Genomic DNA, 20,583 nt, shown 5'->3' with positions numbered 1-20,583 from the left:
AAAGAAAAGAAAATAAAAGAATTATACAAACTATGTGACCTTGAAGAAGTTATTTCTCATTAAACCGCAGTTTTAAAAGGTAACAACAGCACAGTACAATAGTCCTCCTTATCTGCATGGCACATGTTCCAAAACCCCCAGTGGATGCCTGATACCACAGACAGTACCAGACCCAATTGCTCATTTGGAACACGTTTCAGTTCATGTCTTCCACCCACAAATCTAATGCCTTTTCCATCTTAGTTAAGCACTTATCACATACTGTGGACATAACTTTTGCAGTCTGAGGTGCAACAGCAAAACTAGCACACATTTCTCTTTCTTTTTTCACGACAAAAATGGATAAAATTCTTACTGTGGATCTTAGCAACCTCAGCATACTATTTTTTGTGTTTCCTTATTTAGTTGAGAACGTTCAGCTTTTCATTTAAAGCAAATACTTTACGGCTTCTCTTTGCCATATCCAAATTGCCAGCATCACTACTCTTGGACTTTGAGGTGATTATTAAGTAAAATAAGGGTTACTTGAACACAAGCACTGTTGATACTGCGACAGTCAATCTGATAACCTAGAGGGCTCCAAGTCACTGTCACTAATGGGTGGGTAGCATGGACAGCGTGGAGATGCTGGACAAAGGGATGGTTCACATCCCCAGCGGGATGGAGCAGGATGGCCCAAGATTTCGTCACGCTACTTAAAATGGCCTGCATTTAAAACTTATGAATTATTTCTGGAATTTTTTATTAATATTTTCAGATCACAGTTGACCTCAGGTAACAGAAACCATGGAAATTGAAAACCATGGATGAAGGGGAACTATGATATCTGTCTCATAGAATTGCTAGAAAGGTGAGAAATCCACCCACAGCACTTAGTGTCAGAGTAAATGACATCTAGAAAGGGCTCAATACATACTAGCAATTATTACTTACCTGGATACTTTTCCATGACCTTTTGTAAACCATATTGCTTATAAATTGCACTAGAGATATCCATTTCATATCCTATTGCCTCATACAATTTCAGTTGCTAGTCAAGCCCATATTTAATCCTATAATGACAAACAAATATGAAGTTCAATTTTCTTTAAATAAAATCACATCACAAAAGCAGAATTATTACTAAAACAACTCAGCCTCTGGCAAGATATTTTACGGATTTTCATAGGCTTTTTCCAAGGTAAATTGGTAATTCTTCATCATAAAAGTAGTCACTACAGCAATACTTCAACTGACTCTTGCATGACTGAAAGAGACCTTGAAAATAAAATAGCAAAATAGTGACAATTAAAAAAAATCCAGCTGCCTATTAAAGGTAAAGTTCAGGTCTATTTCATGACTACTTCTACTCAAATAAATCCTCTGCCTCTGAAATATGACCAATGGTGAAGGAAAAAAAAAAGACACTATCGACTGAGTAAAAACGCAACTCACAGAATGGGAGAAAATATGCACAAATCATGTATCTGATAAAAGATTAATATCTAGAATATATTTTTTAAAATTCCTACAACTCGACAACAAAAACCAAAACACCCAGTTGAAAATGAGCAAAAGGACTTGAAAAAATCTCCAAAGACGTACAAATGGCCAATAAACACATGAAAAGATGGTCAACATCTAATGATTAGAGAAATGCAAATCAAAACCACAATTAGATACAATTTCACACCAATTAGGATGACTGTTATTTAAAAAAATAATAATAGCAACTTTTGGCAAAGATGTGGAGTAACTGGAGCCCTTGTGCACTGCTGGTAGGAATGTAAAATGGTGCAGCCACTAGGGAGAACAGTATAGCTGTTCCTCCAAAACTTGAAAATGGAACTACCATATTATTCAACAATTTCACCCCTAGGTATATACCTGCTCATGTTCACAGCAGCATTATTTACAATAGCTACAAGGTAGACACAACCCAAGTATCCACTGAGAGATGACTGGATCAATAAAATGGGGTATATACATACGAAGGTCTATTATTCAGCCTTAAAAAGGAAGGAAATTCTAACACATGCTACAACAACATGGATGAATCTTAAAAACATTATGCTGGCCCGTCGCGGTGGCTCACGCCTATAATCCCAGCACTTTGGGAGGCCAAGGTGGGTGGATCACGAGGTCAGGAGATCGAGACCATCCTGGCTAACACGGTGAAACCCCGTCTCTACTAAAAAAAAAAAAAAAAAAAATACAAAAAATTAGCAGGGCGCGGTGGCGGGCGCCTGTAGTCCCAGCTACTTGGGAGGCTGAGGCAGGAGAAGAGCGTCAACCTGGGAGGCGGAGCTTACAGTGAGCAGATACCGTGCCACTGCACTTCAGCCTGGGCGACAGAGCGAGACTCTGTCTCGAAAAAAAAAAGAAAAGAAAAAAATTATGCTAAGTGAAATAAGCCAGTCACATAAAAACAAATGCTATACTATGCCACTTATATGAGGTACCCTAAAATTCATGGAGAAAGAAAGTGGAACAGAGATGATTACCAGGGGCAGAGGAAGGGGAGAATGAGGAGTTGTTTAACGGATGTAAAGTTTCAGTATCACAAGCTGAAAAGAGTTTGAAGGTGGACAATGGTGATGGTTGTACAACCATGTGAATATACTTAATGCCACTGAACTCTATACTTAAAAATGGTTAAAGCGGTCCTGGGCTGCAGTGGCGCGGCGGTCGCCGTGATGGTCACGGGGCTTGGCGGCTGACCCCCGGGCTATGAGAGGGCCCAGCGCCCGGATCTCGGTGGCCACTGCTAGAGCGCGGCCTGCGCCATGGCCACTTTCGCCGCCTCCTCAGAGCATTTCGAGAAGCTGTACGAGATCTTCCGCGGCCTCCATGAAGACCTACAAGGGGTGCCCGAGCGGCTGCTGGGGGCGGTGGGGACCGAAGAGAAGAAGTTAATCAGGGATTTTGATGAAAAGCAACAGGAAGCAAATGAAACGTTGGCAGAGATGGAAGAGGAGCTACGTTATGCACCCCCGTCTTTCTGTAACCCCATGATGTCTAAGCTTCGAAACTACCAGAAGGACCTTGCCAAATTCCATTGGGAGGTGAGAAGCACACCTTTGACAGCCACACCTGGAGGCCGAGGAGACATGATATATGGCATATATGCTGTAGAGAATGAGCATATGAATCAGCTTACAGTCTCAAAGGGCAATGCTTCCGCAAGGCAATGAAAGCCTGAAACAGGCCACCCAAAGTACTGAACGTTCTCATCAGATTGCCATGGAGACTGACCGGATTGGCTCAGAAATCACAGAAGAGCTGGGAGAACAGCAAGACCAGTTAGAACGCACCAAGAGTAGACTGGTAAACACAAGAGAAAACTTGAGCAACAGTCGAAAGATTCTCCGTTCAATGTCCAGAAAAGTGACAACCAACAAGCTGCTGCTTTCCATCATCATCTTACTGGAGCTTGCCATCCTGGGAAGCCTGGTTTACTACAAATTCTTTTGCAACCATTAAACTTCCTTTAGGGAGGGCTTTGTGGACCAGAAGTTTGACTTTGTGAATGCATGATGTTAGGGATGTGGATGGAATAAGCATATTGCTGCTGTGGGCTAACAGTTCAGGGATGAACTGTGTAGCCAGACTGTGGGAGGAGGGAGGAAAGATGGAAAGCCACTTAAATGAGAAGGAACAGCAATAAGACCAGTATGATATACCAAGGTAATAAATGCTGTTTATGACTTCTTTAAAAAAAAAAAAAAAGGTTAAAGTGGTAAATGTATGTACATACCACTTTAACCATTTTTAAGTGTAGAGCTTAACCATTTACTACTTTAACCCCCCACAGACACTCAAGATCAATGTGCCATGCCTGGAGTTTGGAATGGCAGATATGAAAAGCCCTTTTTGAGTGGGTAATTACACGTGCAATAACCATTTGAACAAGCCAAATATCAGTAAAGAAGATGGCATGATGATGGCTGCAGCTGAAAGCTGCAGCATCTTCTAAAAAGTCTTGCTAGTTTCATTGGGAATGAATCGTCTCCCTATCAATGGAGAGTTTTATTAACTTGGGTTTATTGGGTTCACTAAAATAGTCCCATTATTTAAGCATTCAAAAAGTTCTTCAGTCAGAGACAACTTATGTCACTACATCACCGAACAGAACTCTATCAAGGATGCTGTGTAGATAACTTCTTAGCACAAGGAATTCATTCTCCTAAATACATGGGAGCCTCCACATGGCCCTTTAAAAGACACTGACCTCTTTGAAATTAGGACTGCAAGATCTAGTGAACTGGGGGCAACTCCCAGTTGCACAGATTCTTCTGAACTCTGGTTCTCAGAAAGACTAAATGAAGGAATCATCGGAAGACTCAAAATAGAATCTGTCACATACCAATCCTATGAGATAATGCATGATCTTGCAGAGACATTAAGAAGAAGGAAGACGGATAATCTGAGGCTGTGTTTAACGTGGTTTATTGGCTTCTACGGACTCAAAGACCGTGGAAACAATCTTCTTCTTCCATAAGAAGAATATATGTATATTTGTTAAACTGAAAATAATGGTTAAATCCCAGGATCAGGACCACTAGAACGAAGGAGTTCCTGACTCCTTGACTTCCTTCCAGCCAGATGAGATAACATCAGTCTCTCAGCCAATACAGAAACAGTCTGTATTTCAAGATGTTCATCTTTGACCTCTTTTGCATCATCAGGGATTTTTAGATGGCCTATAGCTTCATGCAGGCTTCTTTGGCTCATACTAGTGAGAGTGTCCCATATAGACTAAGGTCAGTTTTTGACCTCTGGAATCCTTAATATGCTATCCTCAAGGCAGCTGCCTTCTTCCTAGTGTCTTATAAATTAGCTGTGTATTTTCTGGGATCAACCATATCCTTGGAAAACTGACTGCAGCTCATCCAAGAAACTTGGCCCCTATATTTCTCTCTCCAGAGACAGCTGTGTGAAGATTTCAGGAGCAATAACTCAGACAAAGGGTCCTCAGTGGTCAGCAGAGCCCCAAATTTGGATAAGGTTTCACTTGAATATTCATTGGCTTTGGCAGTTTGGCAAAAGTAGGAAAGAACTCCTAATTCCATGGGGTTAAATATCCTCCCTGAAACTAAAATGGAAAAGATTAACTGACTCATGGAAAGGATTCTGTGATAAATCTGATGTCCTGGGGCCACTTTCCTAATAGCACCTCCTCTTCTCATCACTCATCTCCCTTGTGTGTCTCTTGAATAATATCACTCTCAAGGATTTAATAAAGATTTATCTGTCAGCAGCCCAAGTCAAAGCCTCTAGAGAAGCTGGTATATTGTTTGAAAAATCCTGGTCCCTCAGTCCCGATGAAGTATAGGAATAAAGAGAATGTAAGGGAAAAGATGTCTACTGGGGGCAGCCTGAAGCCAATAGTATTATGTGTTTAGAAAGGATTATGAGACATCAGACCAAGAGAGATACTTAAATAGACTAGGAGTTAGATGCTATTAGCAATTGTTGTTAATTTGGTATGATAATCATATTGTGGTTATAGTTGTATTTTTATATTTTTTAATTAGCGATAAATACAGGGATAACTAGTTTCAATGCATTCCACTTTATTGACATTAGCAGATATTGTGCGTTTTATAAATTGAAGTTTTGTGGCAACTCTGCATGGAGCAAGTCTATCAGTGCCATTTTTCCAACAGCATGTGCTCACTTCATGTCTCTGTGTCACCTTTTGGTAATTCTCACAATATTTCAAGCTTTTTCATTATTATTGTATCTGTTATGACGATCTGTAATCAGTGATTTCGATGTGACTATGGTAGTTGCTTTGGGGCAACGCAAACCATGCCCATGTGACAGTGAACTTAATGAATAAATGTTGTGTGTGTTCCATCTGCTCCACCAGTTGGCCATTCCCCCATCTCTCTCCCTCTTCTCAGGCCTCCCTATTCCCTGAGACATAACAACAATGAAGTTAGGCCAATTAATAACTCTACAATGGCTTCTAAGTGTTCAAGTAAAAGGGAGAGTTATATGATTCTCACTTTAAATCAAAAGCTAGAAATGATTAAGCTTAGTGAGGAAGGCATATTGAAAGCAGACATACACTGAAAGCTAGGCCTCTTGTGCCAGTTAGCCAAATTGTGAATGCAAAGGAAAGGTTATTGAAGAAAATTAAAAGTGCTACTCCGGTGAACACATGAATGATAAGAAAATGTAACAGGCTTACTGCTGATAGGGAGAAGGTTTTCGTGGCCTCAATAGAAGATCAAACCAGCCACAACATTCCCTTAAGCCAAAACCTAATCCAGTGCAAGGTCCCATCTCTCTTCAATTCTATGAAGGCTGAGAGAGGTGAGGAAGCTGCAGAAGAAAAGCTGGAAGCTAGCAGAGGTTGGTGCCATCAGGCATGGTGGCTCATGCCTATAATCCCAGCACTTTGGGAGGCTGAGGCAGGCAGACTGCTTGAGCTCAGGAGTTTGAGACCAGTCTGGGAAACATGGCAAGACTTCTTTACAAAAAAATAAAAAATTAGCTGGATGTACTGGCACATGGCTGTAGTTCCAACTACTCAAGAGGCTGAGGTGGGAGGATGGCTTGAGCCCGGGAGGTGGAGGTTGCAGTGAGCCAAGATTGTGCCACTGCACTCCAGCCTGGGTGACAGAGCCCGACACTTGTCAAAAAAAGAAGGAAAGAAAGAAAGAGAGAAAGAGAGTAAACAAAGGAAGGGAGGAAGGAAGGAAGGAAGGAGGAGGGAGGGAGGGAGGGAGGAAAGGAAAGGAAGGAAAGGAAGGAAGAAATGAAAGAAGAAAGGAAGGAAGGAAGACAGAAAGAGGAAGGGGCCATCTCCAGAACATAAAAGTGCAAGGTGAAGCAGGAAGTGCTGATGTAGAAGCTGCAGCAAGTTATCCAGAAGATCGAGCTAAGATAATGGATGAAAGTGGCTACACTAAACAACAAATTTTCAGCATAGATAAAACAGCCTTCTATTGAAAGAAGACACTGTCTAGGACTTTCATAGGTAGAGAGGAGAAATCAATACCTAGTTTCAAAGTGTCAAAGGACTAGCTGGCTCTCTTGTTAAGGGCTAATGCAGCTGATGACTTTTTTTTGAGATGGAGTCTCACTTGTTTGCCCAGGCTGGAGTGCAGTGGCATGATCTTGGCTCACTGCAACTTCTGCCTCCTAGGTTCAAGCGATTCTTCTCCCTCAGCCTCCTGAGTAGCTGGGATTATAGGTGCTTGCCACCACACCCAACTAATTTTTGTATTTTTAGTAGAGATGGGATTTTGCCATATTGGCCAGGCTGGTCTTGAACTCCTGACCTCAGGTGATCCACCTGCTTATTAAGTTGAAGCCAATATTCACTTATTATTCTGAAAATCTTAGTGCCTTTAAGAATTATCCCAAATCTATTCTGCTTGTGCTGTATAGATGAAACAAAAGGCCTACATGACAGCACCTCTGTTTACAGCATGGTTTACTCAATCTTTAAAGCCCACTGTTGAGACCTACTCAGGAAAAAAAAATCACTTTCAAAATGTTATTGCTCATTGACCAATGCTGCTGATCACACAAGAGCTCTGACGGACATGTACAGAGATTAACGTTATTTTCACGCCTGCTAACACAAACTCCATCCTGCAGTCCATGGATCAAGGAGTAATTTTGACTTTCAAGTCTTATTATTTAGGAAATATATTTTGTGACCAGGCACAGTAGCTCATGCCTGTAATCCCAGCACTTTGGGATGTTGATATGAGCAGATTGTTTGAGCTCAGGAGTTCAAGACCAGCCTGGGCAACGTGGTGAAACCCTGTCTCTACTAAAAATACAAAAACTAGCTTGGTGTGGTTGCATGCACCTGTAGTCCCAGCTATTCGGACGCTGAGGTGGGAGGATCACCTGAACCCCAGAGGTCAAGGCTACAGTGAGCAATGACAGTGCCACTGCATTCCAGCCTGAGTGATAGGAGTTAGACCCTGTCTCAAAAAAAAAAAAAAGAAATACATTTTGTAAAGCTATAGCTACCATAGATAGCGATTCCTCTGATGGATATGGGCAAAGTAAATCAAAAGCCTTCTGGAAAGAATTCACCATTCTAGATGCCATTAAGAACATGTATGATTCATGGGAGAAGATTAAAATATCAACCTTAACAGGAATTTGGAAGAAGCTGATTCCAGCTTTCACAGATGACGTCAGTGGAGGAAGTAACTGAAGGTGTGGTAGAAATAGCAAGAGAACTATAATTAGAAGTGGAATCTGAAGATGGAACTGAATTGCTGCAGTCTCATGATAAAACTTGAATGGATGATGAATTGCTTCCTATGGATGAGCAAAGACAGTGTTTCTTGAGATGGAATCTACTCCTGGTGAAGGTGCTGTTAACATTGTTGAAATGACAACAGAGGATCTAGAATATTACCTACACTTAGTTGATAAAATAGTAGCAGGATTTGAGAGTATTGACTCCAGTTTTGAAAGAGGTTATACTGTGAGTAAAATGGTATCAAACAGCATCACATGTTTCAGGGAAATCTTTCATGAAAGGAAGAGTTCATTGATGCAGCAAACTTCTTTGTCATCTTCTTTTCAAAAATTATGACAGCTGATGGGCACGGTGGGTCACGCCTGTAATCCCAGCACTTTGGGAGGTCAAGGTGGGCAGATCACAAGGTCAGGAGTTCAAGACCAGCCTGGCCAATATGGTGAAACCCCGTCTCTAGTAAAAATACAAAACCTAGTTGGGCGTGGTGGCATGCGCCTGTAGTCCCAGATACTTGGGAGGCTGAGGCAGAAGAATCGCTTGAACCTGGGAGGCAGAAGTTGCAGTGAGCAGAGATCACGCCCCTGCACTTGAGAATAGGCAACAAAGTGGGACTCTGTCTCAAAAAAAAAAAAAAAATATGACAGCAACCCCAACCCTCAGCAACCACCACCCTGATCAGTCTTCAGCCACCGACATGGAGGCAAGACCCTCCACCAGCAAGTCATACACCAAAAAAAAGAGTATGACTTGCTGAAGGTTGAGATGATTGTTAGCATTTTTTTGCAATCAAGTATTTTTTAGTTAAGGTATATGCATTTTTTAGACATTGTGCTATTGCATACTTAATAGATTACAGTATAGCACAGAAATAACTTTTATATGCAATGGGAAACCAAAAAAAGGTGTGTGACTCATTTTATTGTAATATTTGCTTTATTGCAGTGGTCTGGAACCAAATTTGTACTATTTCCAAGGTGTGCTTGTACTGAAATATTTATGGGTGAAGTGATGATGTTTAGAATTTGCTTTACAAAATTCCAGCAGGCCGGGCGCCATGGCTCATGCCTGTAATCCCAGCACTTTGGGAGGCTGAGGAGGGTGGATTACTTGAGGTCAGGAGTTTGAGACCAGCCTGACCAACACAGTGAAACCCCGTCTCTGCTAAAAGTACAAAAATTAGCCAGACGTGGTGGCAGGCGCCTGTAATCCCAGCTGATTGAGAGGCTGAGGCAGGAGAATCGCTTAAACCCAGGAAGCAGAGGTTGCAGTGAGCCGAGATTGCGCCACTGCACTCCAGCCTGGGCAACAGAGCAAGACTCTGTCTCAAAAAATAAATAAATAAAAATTCCAGCAAAAACAAATAAATAAAGAAATGCTGGTAGGGTAATTGATGAAATAAAATTGGTAAAATGTTAAGACTTTTTGAAGGTGGACTATTGTTACCTGGGGGTTCATTATACTATTTCCCCCCATTTATGTATGTGTTTTAAATTTTCTATTAAAAAAAGTAGGAGGGAAAAGTTGGAGGAGAAGAGGGTGCCAGCAATGCTAGAGTCACTCAGTATTTCCCTTTGAAAAGAACAGCTTCACAAAAATTAACTCAAAATGGATCGTAGGCCTAAATATAAAATGGAAAACTATTAAACTCATATAAGATAACTGAGGAAAAAATCTAAGTGATCTTGGGTTTAGTGGTGATAAGTTTTTAGACACAACATCAGATCATGATCCATGAAAAAAATTGATAGTTGGACTTCATTAAAATTTACAACTGCTGTCCAGGCATGGTGGCTCATGCGGCTGAAGCGAGAGGATTATTTTAGCTCAGGAGTTCGAGACCACCCTGGGAAACATGGTGAAACGCCATCTCAAAAAAAAAAGGATGCTCAACATCATATGTCATTAGGGAATTTTAAATTAAAATAACAATGAGATGTGACTACATAACTCTTAGAATGGCTAAACAAAAACACTGTGTGACCAGATGCTGGAGAGCATGCAGAGCAACAGGAACTCTCATTCATTGTTGGTCAGAATGCAAAATGTTACAACCCCTTTGGATGACAGTTTGGCAGTTTCCTACAAAGCTAATCTTACCATACTACCCAGCAATTGTGCTCCTTGGTTGCCTAAATGAGTTGAAAACTTACCTCCACACAAAAACCTACACCTGAATGTGTATAGCTGCTTTAGTTATAATTGCCAACACTTGGAAACACCAAGATGTCCTTCAATAGGTGAACTGATAAACTGTGGCAAATTCATACAAAGGAATATTATTCATTCAATTTTTTCCAATTCAGTAATAAAAAGAAACACCCTATCAAGCCATGAAAAGACACAAAATAAACTTAAATGCATATTGCTAAATGAAAGAAGCCAATCTGAATAGGCTGCATCCTGTATAACTCCAACTATGTGAAATTCTGGAAAAGACAAAACTATGGAGACAGTAAAAAGAAGTGATTGCCAGGGCTTTGGGGGAAGGAAGAAACATGAATAGGTACAGCATAGGGGACTCTTTAAGCAGTCTAGGAACCCTCTGGATTTTCCATTCAATTTTTCTATAAATCTAAAATTTCTCTAAAAAATAAAGTATATTAATTTAAAAAGAAAAAAAAAGCTGCTGGTAATGCCTGTCTGCATGAAGAAACGGGCCAGGGACAGATTTGCCTCCTTTCAAAGCTGTACATTACCTGTATGGCTATTAAATGGGAATACATTAAAGGGTTTACAGCACAGTGAAGTTTCTCAAAATTAGGTCCTAGAACTATGTCTATCAGAAGCAACTGAGTTGCTTGTTAAATGCAGATTCCTAGGCCCTGGGCCGGAGCTACCGAATCAAAGTCTCTAAGAACAAGGCCTGGAAATCTGCCTTTAGAATACCCCAGTGATTCCTATGCACGTTAAGGTTTGAGACCCATGAGTATACACTCTACCAACCTGCTCAACTGTTAGTCTTTTATTTTTGCACATATGGAGGAATAAAGAGAAAATGTCCATTAAATTCTTCTCAAATATATGTAATAAGCCTATGAATAGGAGGACTGAAGACGGATAAACAAGATAAATGTTGGATAGAAGAGAGGAAGGGAAAACTCTATACTAAAAATGGCTATGGTTATTAGTGGACCAAGCACAGTTCTGGATCTGTTCTGCTATCAGGCAAAAATGATGAAATGCTGGGAACTCTAATGACCAGTTGTCATCTTCCTCCTCACTCTCTGCAGCTGCTGACCCTAATCTTCCTTACTGCCTCAGTCTCCCCTTCAACTTGCTTTAAGTTGATGGGATTTTGCTCTGTTGCCCTCATTTATAGAACCCCACTTCCATCAGAGAGTGTGACTCTGAGGTCCTGTTTTAATTAATTAATTAACAAAACATATTCACAAAATACCTTTTATGTGCCCAAGAAAGAGAACTCAGAGGTAAGTAAGAGCCAGTCTGCCTTTAAATAGTTCACAGGCTGATGAACAACCGGCTTGGAGAAGCTTCTGAGCCTGAGTGGAGAAGGACAAGAACTAGAGGTGAGCTATTCACTCTCCACACCATGTGACAGCTAGGTTCATTTGAAACAGCAATTAAGCCATGCAGAGGATCAGACAACATTGACTAAGTTGGAAAATAAAGGCATATGAAAGAAAGTCTTTCAGAAAATAAGCGCAAGGTGTTAGAAGTCATCTAGATTGAAGACAGAGAAAAAGTGACAAGAAATATTTCAACTGATTCTTAGGAAGCCTGCTCTGCAGAAGCAAAACAAAATAAACAAATCCAAAAAAGTAAGGAATGCTAAAAAAAAAAAGAGAGGGAAGATAAAAAGGAAACAAGGGGGAAAAACTGAAGGAGACACTCTGAAAAGGCAAAAGTTGGGCCTGATGGAAATAATGTATCAGAAATGACCAAGGCCAGGTGTGATGGCTCACCCTTGTAATCCCAGCACTTTGGGAGGCTGAGGTGGGAGGATTGCTTGAGCCCAGGAGTCCAACGCTACAGTGAGCTATGGTCGATCACACCACTGCATTGCAGTCTGGGTGACAGAGTGAGACCCTGTCTCAAACAAACAAACAGAAAAGAAGTGAACCCAAGTAGAAGATAGCTCATGGGCTTTTAGTATAGGAATCATCAGTGATTTTCAGAAAGAACTGTGAAAACAGGCCAAAAAAATTTTTTTTCGAAAAACTAAAACAAATACCCAAAGCAAAGAAACAAGAATATAAAAGACAAGCATTTTCCATCATAGATACTACATTCATATCTTTTGCAGATTTTGGTTTCTTTCCACTTAAATAACTACAATTGTAACCTGAGACTGAGGTAACAAAATAAAATGAAACTGCAGAGGGGGGGAGAATGAAATATTTTTCTCCTCATTGTGCTATATCCACTTGTATAACAAAGTCCTTTTATGTTTATATAATGCTTTATTATTGCTATTTTAGTACTTATAGCCAGATATGTACTGTCTCTTTCACTAGCCTGCGAACTATTTAAAGGCAGACTGGCTCTTACTTACCTCTGAGTTCTCTTTCTTGGGCACATAAAAGGTATTTTGTGAATATGTTTTGTTAATTAATTAATTAAAACAGGACCTCAGAGTCACACTCTCTGATGGAAGTGGGGTTCTATAAATGAGGGCAACAGAGCAAAATCCCATCAACTTAAAGCAAGTTGAAGGGGAGACTGAGGCAGTAAGGAAGATTAGGGTCAGCAGCTGCAGAGAGTGAGGAGGAAGATGACAACTGGTCATTAGAGTTCCCAGCATTTCATCATTTTTGCCTGATAGCAGAACAGATCCAGAACTGTGCTTGGTCCACTAATAACCATAGCCATTTTTAGTATAGAGTTTTCCCTTCCTCTCTTCTATCCAACATTTATCTTATTCGCACCCCTTCCCACCAAAACAAACAAACAAGCAAACAAACCATCTAGGGTAGAACTATTTAAAAGATTCCATAAAGTCAGATGTAGAGAAGTTAGGCAGTGGACATAAAAAGAAATCAGATGAATTCTGTTCTAAGTGTTTAGGTAACTACCTGCATAGGAAATGAGATTTGCATTTCAAGTGAGTATATGTGCTGCTTGCTAAATTTTCTTGGCCTGTGTTATAGCTTCTCCAGGTTCTATGAATTAGAATTTTGTTTCTGCTGTCTACAGAACTAAAGGGCATAATTAATATTTCTGCAAAACACTTAAGTAACATTAGAAAATTTTAATTTGACCTGTTTATTAGGCTTACTTTTACTTAGACTAACAAAGGCATAGTTTAATTAAGGCCACCCCAGAGGGTAACAGCAATCTGAAGAAAAGCTGCAAGCAGTGAAGTGAGATTCACAGAGTTACCTTCTAGTCATCTTAAGTTACTCTGACAAAGACAAATACATTAGCAAAATAAAATTGGAAAATACTATGCATCTGAAGATTTATGGTTTACCAAATTATTTTATGTATATTAAATATCAACAGAGAAAATAACAAGTGTTGGCAAAGCACATAGCAACCAGATATCTCATACATTACTTGTGAGAGTATTAACTGGACCAACTATTTTGAATAATTGTTTGGTGATATCTACTAAAGCCAAACATATGTACAAGCCATGATTATGCAATCCCACTTATAGGTATATATCCAATAAAAAGGCATATATTTATTTTCCAATTCATAAAGCCAGAAGGGGAAAGTATTCAAATGCCTATCAACAGAGAAGCTGAAAAATCAATTATTATATTGTCATAAAATTGAATACTATACAGCAAGGAAAAGGAACAATCTATAACTCCACAGAACAATATGGATTAATCTCACAAACATAATGTCGAGCCAAAGAAGTCAGGCATAAAAGAGTACATACTGTGTGCATCCATTATATAAAGTTCAAACACCAACAAAATCTATAGTATCAGAGACTGGGATAGAGAATACGCTTTTGGCAGGGGATTAGTGATTTGAAGGGGCATGAGGGAGATTTCTGGGGTACGGTAACATTGTCTTTCTTGTCCTGTGCATTCAGTACACAGGCATGTTCAATTTTTGAAAATTCATCAAGCTGGTCACTTCTGATGTATATACTTTTCTCTAAAGTATAGGCCAAAGATATCTTGTTTTAGTCTCAGTTGCTACACAAACCCTAGGTTGTCAAGAAAGCTATTATGATATCTCCATTTTATACAAGAAAACAATGAGGTAAAGGCAAATGACTTTTTCAGAGTACTTATTTTTCACATTGTTGCCCAGCTCTAAAACAGATATTCATCCACTTGAGATTAAGAAATATTTTACTTTGTATTAATTTTACATTTCTCCCCCTTTCAGCAAGCAGTGCTTTAGAATAATAAATTACTAATTATACTAACATCTCATACACATCACCTCCTGGGCTCAGATGAGCCTCCCACTTCAGCCTCCCAAGTAGCTTGGATTTAGTTACGTGCTATAATGCCTGGCTCATTTTTACTTTTAATTTATTTATTTTAATTAATTAATTTATTTATTTATTGTAGAGACAGGGTCTTGCTTTGTTGCCAGGCTGGTCTTGAACTCCCAGCTTCAAGAGATCCTCCTGCCTTGACCCCTCAAAGTGCTGGGATTACAGGTGTGAGCCACCATGCCCTGAACATTCTATTGTTTAAAACATCTCTTTTGTTACTGAAAGGCCAGTAATAAGTAAAATCATCTCAAGATGTTTTGGGGCCGATGCAGTAACTCATGCCTGTAATCCCAGCACTTGGGAAGCCAAGGAAGAAGGATTGCTTGAGATCAGGAGTCCCAGACCAGCCTGGTCAACATAGTGAGACTTTCGTGATGAAAGGAATTCAGGGATTCTAACTCCCAGCTTCAGAAGCAGATTCTGAGCCTCAAATCTTCTAAGATTGCCCTGAGTCAGTCTTATCCCCTGTAGAGAAAGAGCTGAAAAAATAAAATTTAAAAAAATAAAAAATTAGCCAGGCATGGTGGCACACATCAGTAGTCCCACCTACTAGGGAGGCTAAGGCAGGAGGATCCCTTGGGCCTAGGAGTTCTAGCCTACGGTAAGCTATGATCACACCACTGCAATCCAGCCCAGGTGGCAGAGTAAGACTCTGTCTCAAAAAAAAAAGTTCTAAAACATTTAAACAAACCGTGGGATGGTTAATACTGAGTGTCAACTTGACTGGATTGAAGGATGCAAAGTATTGATCCTGGGTGTGTCTGTGAGGGTGTTACCAACAGAGATTAACATTTGAGCCAGTGGGCTGGGGAAGGCAGACCTACCCTTAATCTGGGTCAGCACCATCTAATCCGCTGCCAACAAATATAAAGGGGTTAGAAAACCATGAAAAGGCTAGACTGGCTTAGCCTCACAGCCTACATCTTTCTCCCCTGCTGGATGCTTCCTGCCTTTGAACACTGGACTCCAAGTTCTTCAGATTTGGGATTTGGACGGGCTTCCTTCCTCCTCAGCTTGCAGACGGCCTATGGTGGGACCCTGTGATCATGAGAGTTACTACTACTTAATAAACTCCCTTTTATATCCTATTATATATATCTGCATTGAATGTTGCAGCTTGGGGAGTTAAAAAAAGGTTCTAATAGTTTATTTGCGGCCAGGCACAGTGGCTCAAGCCTGTAATCCCAGCACTTAGGGAGGCCAAGGCGGGCAGATCACCTGAGGTCAGAAGTTCAAGACCAGTCTGACCAACATGGAGAAACCCCGTCTCTACCAAAAAAAAAAAAAAAAGAAAAAAAACAAAATTAGCCTGGTGTGGTGGCGCATGCCTGTAATCCCAGCTACTCGGGAGGTTGAGGCAGGAGAACCACTTGAACCCGGGAGGCAGAGGATTGTGGTGAGCTGAGATTGCACTATTGCACTCTGGCCTGGGCAACAAGAGCAAAACTCTGTCTCAAAAAAAAAAAAAAAAAAAAAAAATATAATATATATATATTATATATATATATATATATTTGCTTGGTGAGCTGAAATATGGATGAAAAGGTGGCCCACTGTGAGCAAGCTGGAAATGCCTGATCTCCCTTGGTTTAATATACATGAAGGAATCCAAAGGCTTAGGGAGATTGGGATGGTGGAGTGGATTAGTTACCTTAGACCTACTCATCCCAGCTAGGAGGTTGCAGAAGATATACCCTCCACCAGTGCATTGCAAAATAGATTTGTGAGGGCAGCACCTGCATTTTTGAAGAGCCCTGTAACTGCTCTTCTCTGTATGTCAGATCTAACAGTAGGAACCACAGTCACTCAACTACAAAATTTAAATACAGTTGGAATAATTGGATGCCGAGATGGCAGGGGCCAACTGGTGGCACTCAACTGTCAAAGGCAAGGTGGGCATAGCTACTGTAACGAACAGCAGAGGCAAAGCAGCAATCAGAATAGTCTGACTCATGTGGAGCTCTGCATTGGCTAATTAATTACAGTGTTCCTAGAAGTGAAATTGATAGGAAGCCTACTGCACTCCTACTTAATTTATATAAGCAGGAAACTTCCAGGTCAAATGGACAAAAGACTAATTTGAATTATGAAAACAGCGAATCATGGCCCCTCAATCAATTTCCAGACTTGAGCCAGTTTACAAACCCTGAACCTCTCGAATAAATGGGAGGCTGGATCCCCTTGAGGAAGGACCCTACTACACTACTGACAATTTATGCTGTTAATCTTTCTTTCATCCTTCCCCAAGGAGACCTCTGGGCTTTTTCTCAGGTAACTATGTATTGGGGAAAGGGAAATGATCAGACACTTCGGGGACTACTGGACATTGGCTGAGGTGACGTTGATTCCAGGGGACCCAAAACATCATTGTGGCTCTCCAGTTAAAGTAGATGCCTATAGAGGTCAGGTCACTGATGGAGTTTTAGCTCAGGTTCAACTTATGGTGGGTCTAGTGGGTCCCTGGACTTATCCTGTGGTCATTTCCCCAGTGCCAGAATGCATAATTGGGATAGACATACTTAGCAGCTAGCACGACGCCCACAATGGCTCCCTGACTGGTAGAGTGAGAGCTATTATGGTGAGAAAGGCCAAATGGAAGCCATGAGAGCTGCCTCTACCTAGAAAAATAGTAAATTAAAAACAATGTCATATCCCTGGAGGGATTGTGGAGATTAGTGCCACCATCAAGGACTTGAAAGATATAAGGGTAGTGATTCCCACCGCATCCCCATTCAACTCTCCTATTTGGCTTGTGCAGAAGACAGATGGATCTTGGAGAATGACAGTGGATTATCATAAGCTTAACCAAGTGGTGATTCCAAATGCAGCTGCTGTACCAGATGTAGTTTCATTGCTTGAGCAAATTAACACATCTCCTGGTACCTGGTATGCAGCCATTGACTTGGCAAATGCCTTTTTCTCCATTCCTGTCCATAACACCCACCAGAAGCAATTTGCCTTCAGCTGGGAAGGCCAGCAATATATCTTTACTGTCCTACCTCAGGGGTATATCAACTCTCTGGCTTTGTGTCATAATCTAATTCAGAGAGACCTTGATCACTTTTCACTTCCACAAGCTATCACGCTGGTCCATTACATTGATGACATTATGCTGATTAGACCAGGTGAGCAAGAAGTAGCAAACATGCTGGACTTATTGGTGAGAAATGTGCATGCCAAATGTGCGTGGGAAATAAATCTGACTAAAATTTAGGGACCTTCTACCTCAGTAAAATTTCTAGGAGTCCAGTGGTGTGGGGCCTGTTGAGATATTCCTTCTAAGGTGAAGGATGAGTTGTTGCATTTGGCCCCTCCTACAACCATGAAAGAGGCACAATGCCTAGTGGGCCTGTTTGGATTTTGGAGGCAACCCATTCCTCATTTGGGTGTGTCACATTTATCGAGTGACCTGAAAGGCTGCCAGTTTTGAGTGAGGTCCAGAACAGGAGAAGGCTCTGCAACAGGTCCAGGCTGCTGTGTAAGCTGCTCTGCCACTTAGGCCATATGACCCAGCAGATCCGATGTTGCTTGAAGTGTCAGTGGCAGATAGGGATGCTGTTTGGAGCCCCTGGCAGGCCCCCATAGGTGAATCACAGCAGAGGCCTCTAGGATTTTGGAGCAAGGCCCTGCTCTCTTCTGCAGATAACTACTCTCCTTTAGAGAGACAGCTCTGGACCTGTTACTGGGCTTTGGTGGAAACTGAACGTTTGACTATGGGTCGTCAAGTCACCATGCGACCTGAATGGCTATCAGGAACTGGGTGCTTTCTGACCCATCTAGCCATAAAGTGGGTCATACACAGCAGCATTCTATCATCAAATGGAAGTGGTATATACGTGATTGGGCTTGAGCAGGTCCCATATTCACAAGTAAGTTACATGAGGAAGTGGCTCCAATGCCCATGGTCTCCACTTCTGCCACCCTGCCTGCACCGGTGGCCTCATGGGGAGTTCCCTAAGATCAGTTGACAGAAGAGAAGACTAGGGCCTGGTTCGCAGATGGTTCTGCACAATATGCAGGCACCACTCGAAAGTGGACAGCTGCAGCACTATAGCCCCTTTCTAGGAAATCCCTGAAGGATAGCAGTGAAGGGAAATCTTCCCAGTGGGCAGAAGTTCTAGCAGTACACCTGGTTGTACACTTTGCATGGAAGGAGAAATGGCCAGATGTCGATTATATACTGACTCATGGGCTGTAGCCAATGGTTTGGCTGGATGGTCAGGGACTTGGAAGAAGCATGATTGGAAAATTGGTGACAAAGAAATTTGGGGAAGAGATGTGGATGGACCTCTCTGAGTGGTCAAAAACTGTGAAGATATTTGTATCCCATGTGAGTGCTCAACAACGGATGATCTCAGCAGAGGAGGATTTTAATAATCAAATGGATAGGATGACCTGTTCTGCGGACACCACTCAGCCTCCATCCCCAGCCACCCCAGTCTTCGCCCAATGGGCCCATAAACAAAGTGGTCATGGTGGCAGGGATGGAGGTTATGCATGGGCTCAGCAACATGGACTTCCACTCACCAAGGCCGACCTGGCTACAGCCACTGCTGAGTGCCCAGTTTGCCAGCAGCACAGACCAACACTGAGCCCTCAATATGGCACCAATCCTCAGGGTGATCAGCCAGCTACCTGGTGGCAGGTTGATTTTATTGGACTTCTTACATCATGGAAATGGCAGAGGTTTGTCCTCACTGGAATAGACACTTACTCTGGATTTGGGTTTGCCTATCCTGCACGCAATGCTTCTGCCAAGACTACCATCCATGGACTCAGGGAATGCCTTATGCGCCATCATGGTATTCCACACAGCATTGTCTCTGACCAAGGCAATCACTTTATGGCTAAAGAAGTGCAGTAGTGGGCTAATGCTCATGAAATTCACTGCTCTTACCATGTTCCCCACCATCCAGAAGCAGCTGGATTGATAGAACAGTGGAATGGCTTTTTGCAGTCACAATTACAATGCCAACTAGGTGACAATACTTGCAGAGCTGGGGCAAAGTTCTCCAGAAGGCCATGTATGCTCTGAATCAGCATCCAATATATGGTACTGTTTCTCCCATAGCCAGGCTTCACAGGTCCAGGAATCAAGGGGTGGAAGTGGAAGTGGCACTACTCACCATCACCCCTAGTGATCCACTAGCAAAACTTTTGCTTCCTGTTCCTGCAACATTACATTCTGCTGGCCTAGTGGTCTTAGTTCCAGAGGGAGGAACACTGCCACCAGGAGACACAACAACGATTCCATTAACTTTGGGCTCCTCCTACCATTAAGTCAACAGGCTAAGAAGGGAGTTACAGTGTTAGCTGGGGTGATTTACCTGGACTATCAAGATGAAATCAGTCTACTACTCCACAACGGAGGTAAGGAAGAGTATGCATGGAATACAGGAGACCATTAGGGTGTCTCTTAGTATTACCATGCCCTGTGATTAAGGTCAATGGGAAAGTACAACAGCCCAATCTAGGCAGGACTACAAATGACCCAGACCCTTTAGGAATGAAGGTTTGGGTCACTCCATCAGGAAAAAAAAACTAAGGCCTGTTGAGGTGCTCGCTGAAGGCAAAGGGAATACAGAGTGAGTAGTAGAAGAAAGTAGTCATCAATACCAGCTACAACCACGTGACCAGCTGCAGAAACGAGGACTGTAACTGTCATGAGTATTTCCTCCTTCTTTTGTTAAAAACCTGTTTGTGCATGTATACACTTGTACGGAGAAAGTATCTTCATTTAATTTCCTTTTCCTTTATCATATGACATAAGATTTATAGACTTCATGTCAGCATTTAAGTATTGCTAACTTTATGTAATAATATTTGGGTTAGGGATTGGTGCATTTCCAGTTGTACAAAGGATAGTTGTATTATGTCAGGTGTAATTATGACCTTATTATTGTCTTTATTTGAAGATTATGTACGATCTCAGGAG

General features: G+C 41.5%; 1 long non-coding RNA gene and 1 pseudogene across 1 annotated transcript in view; one reads left to right on the top strand and one right to left on the bottom strand.

Annotated features, from left to right (window-relative positions):
- Positions 1-20,583, bottom strand: part of LOC115832142 — a 115,125-nt gene that overhangs the window by 81,342 nt on the left and 13,200 nt on the right. The window lies entirely within an intron of this gene.
- On the top strand, positions 2,718-3,462 carry LOC100587592 (annotated as a pseudogene).

Source organism: Nomascus leucogenys, chromosome 21 (genome assembly GCF_006542625.1).
Source record: "Nomascus leucogenys isolate Asia chromosome 21, Asia_NLE_v1, whole genome shotgun sequence".
Taxonomy (NCBI): Eukaryota; Metazoa; Chordata; class Mammalia; order Primates; family Hylobatidae; genus Nomascus; species Nomascus leucogenys.
This window is presented reverse-complemented; position numbering and strand designations above follow the sequence as displayed.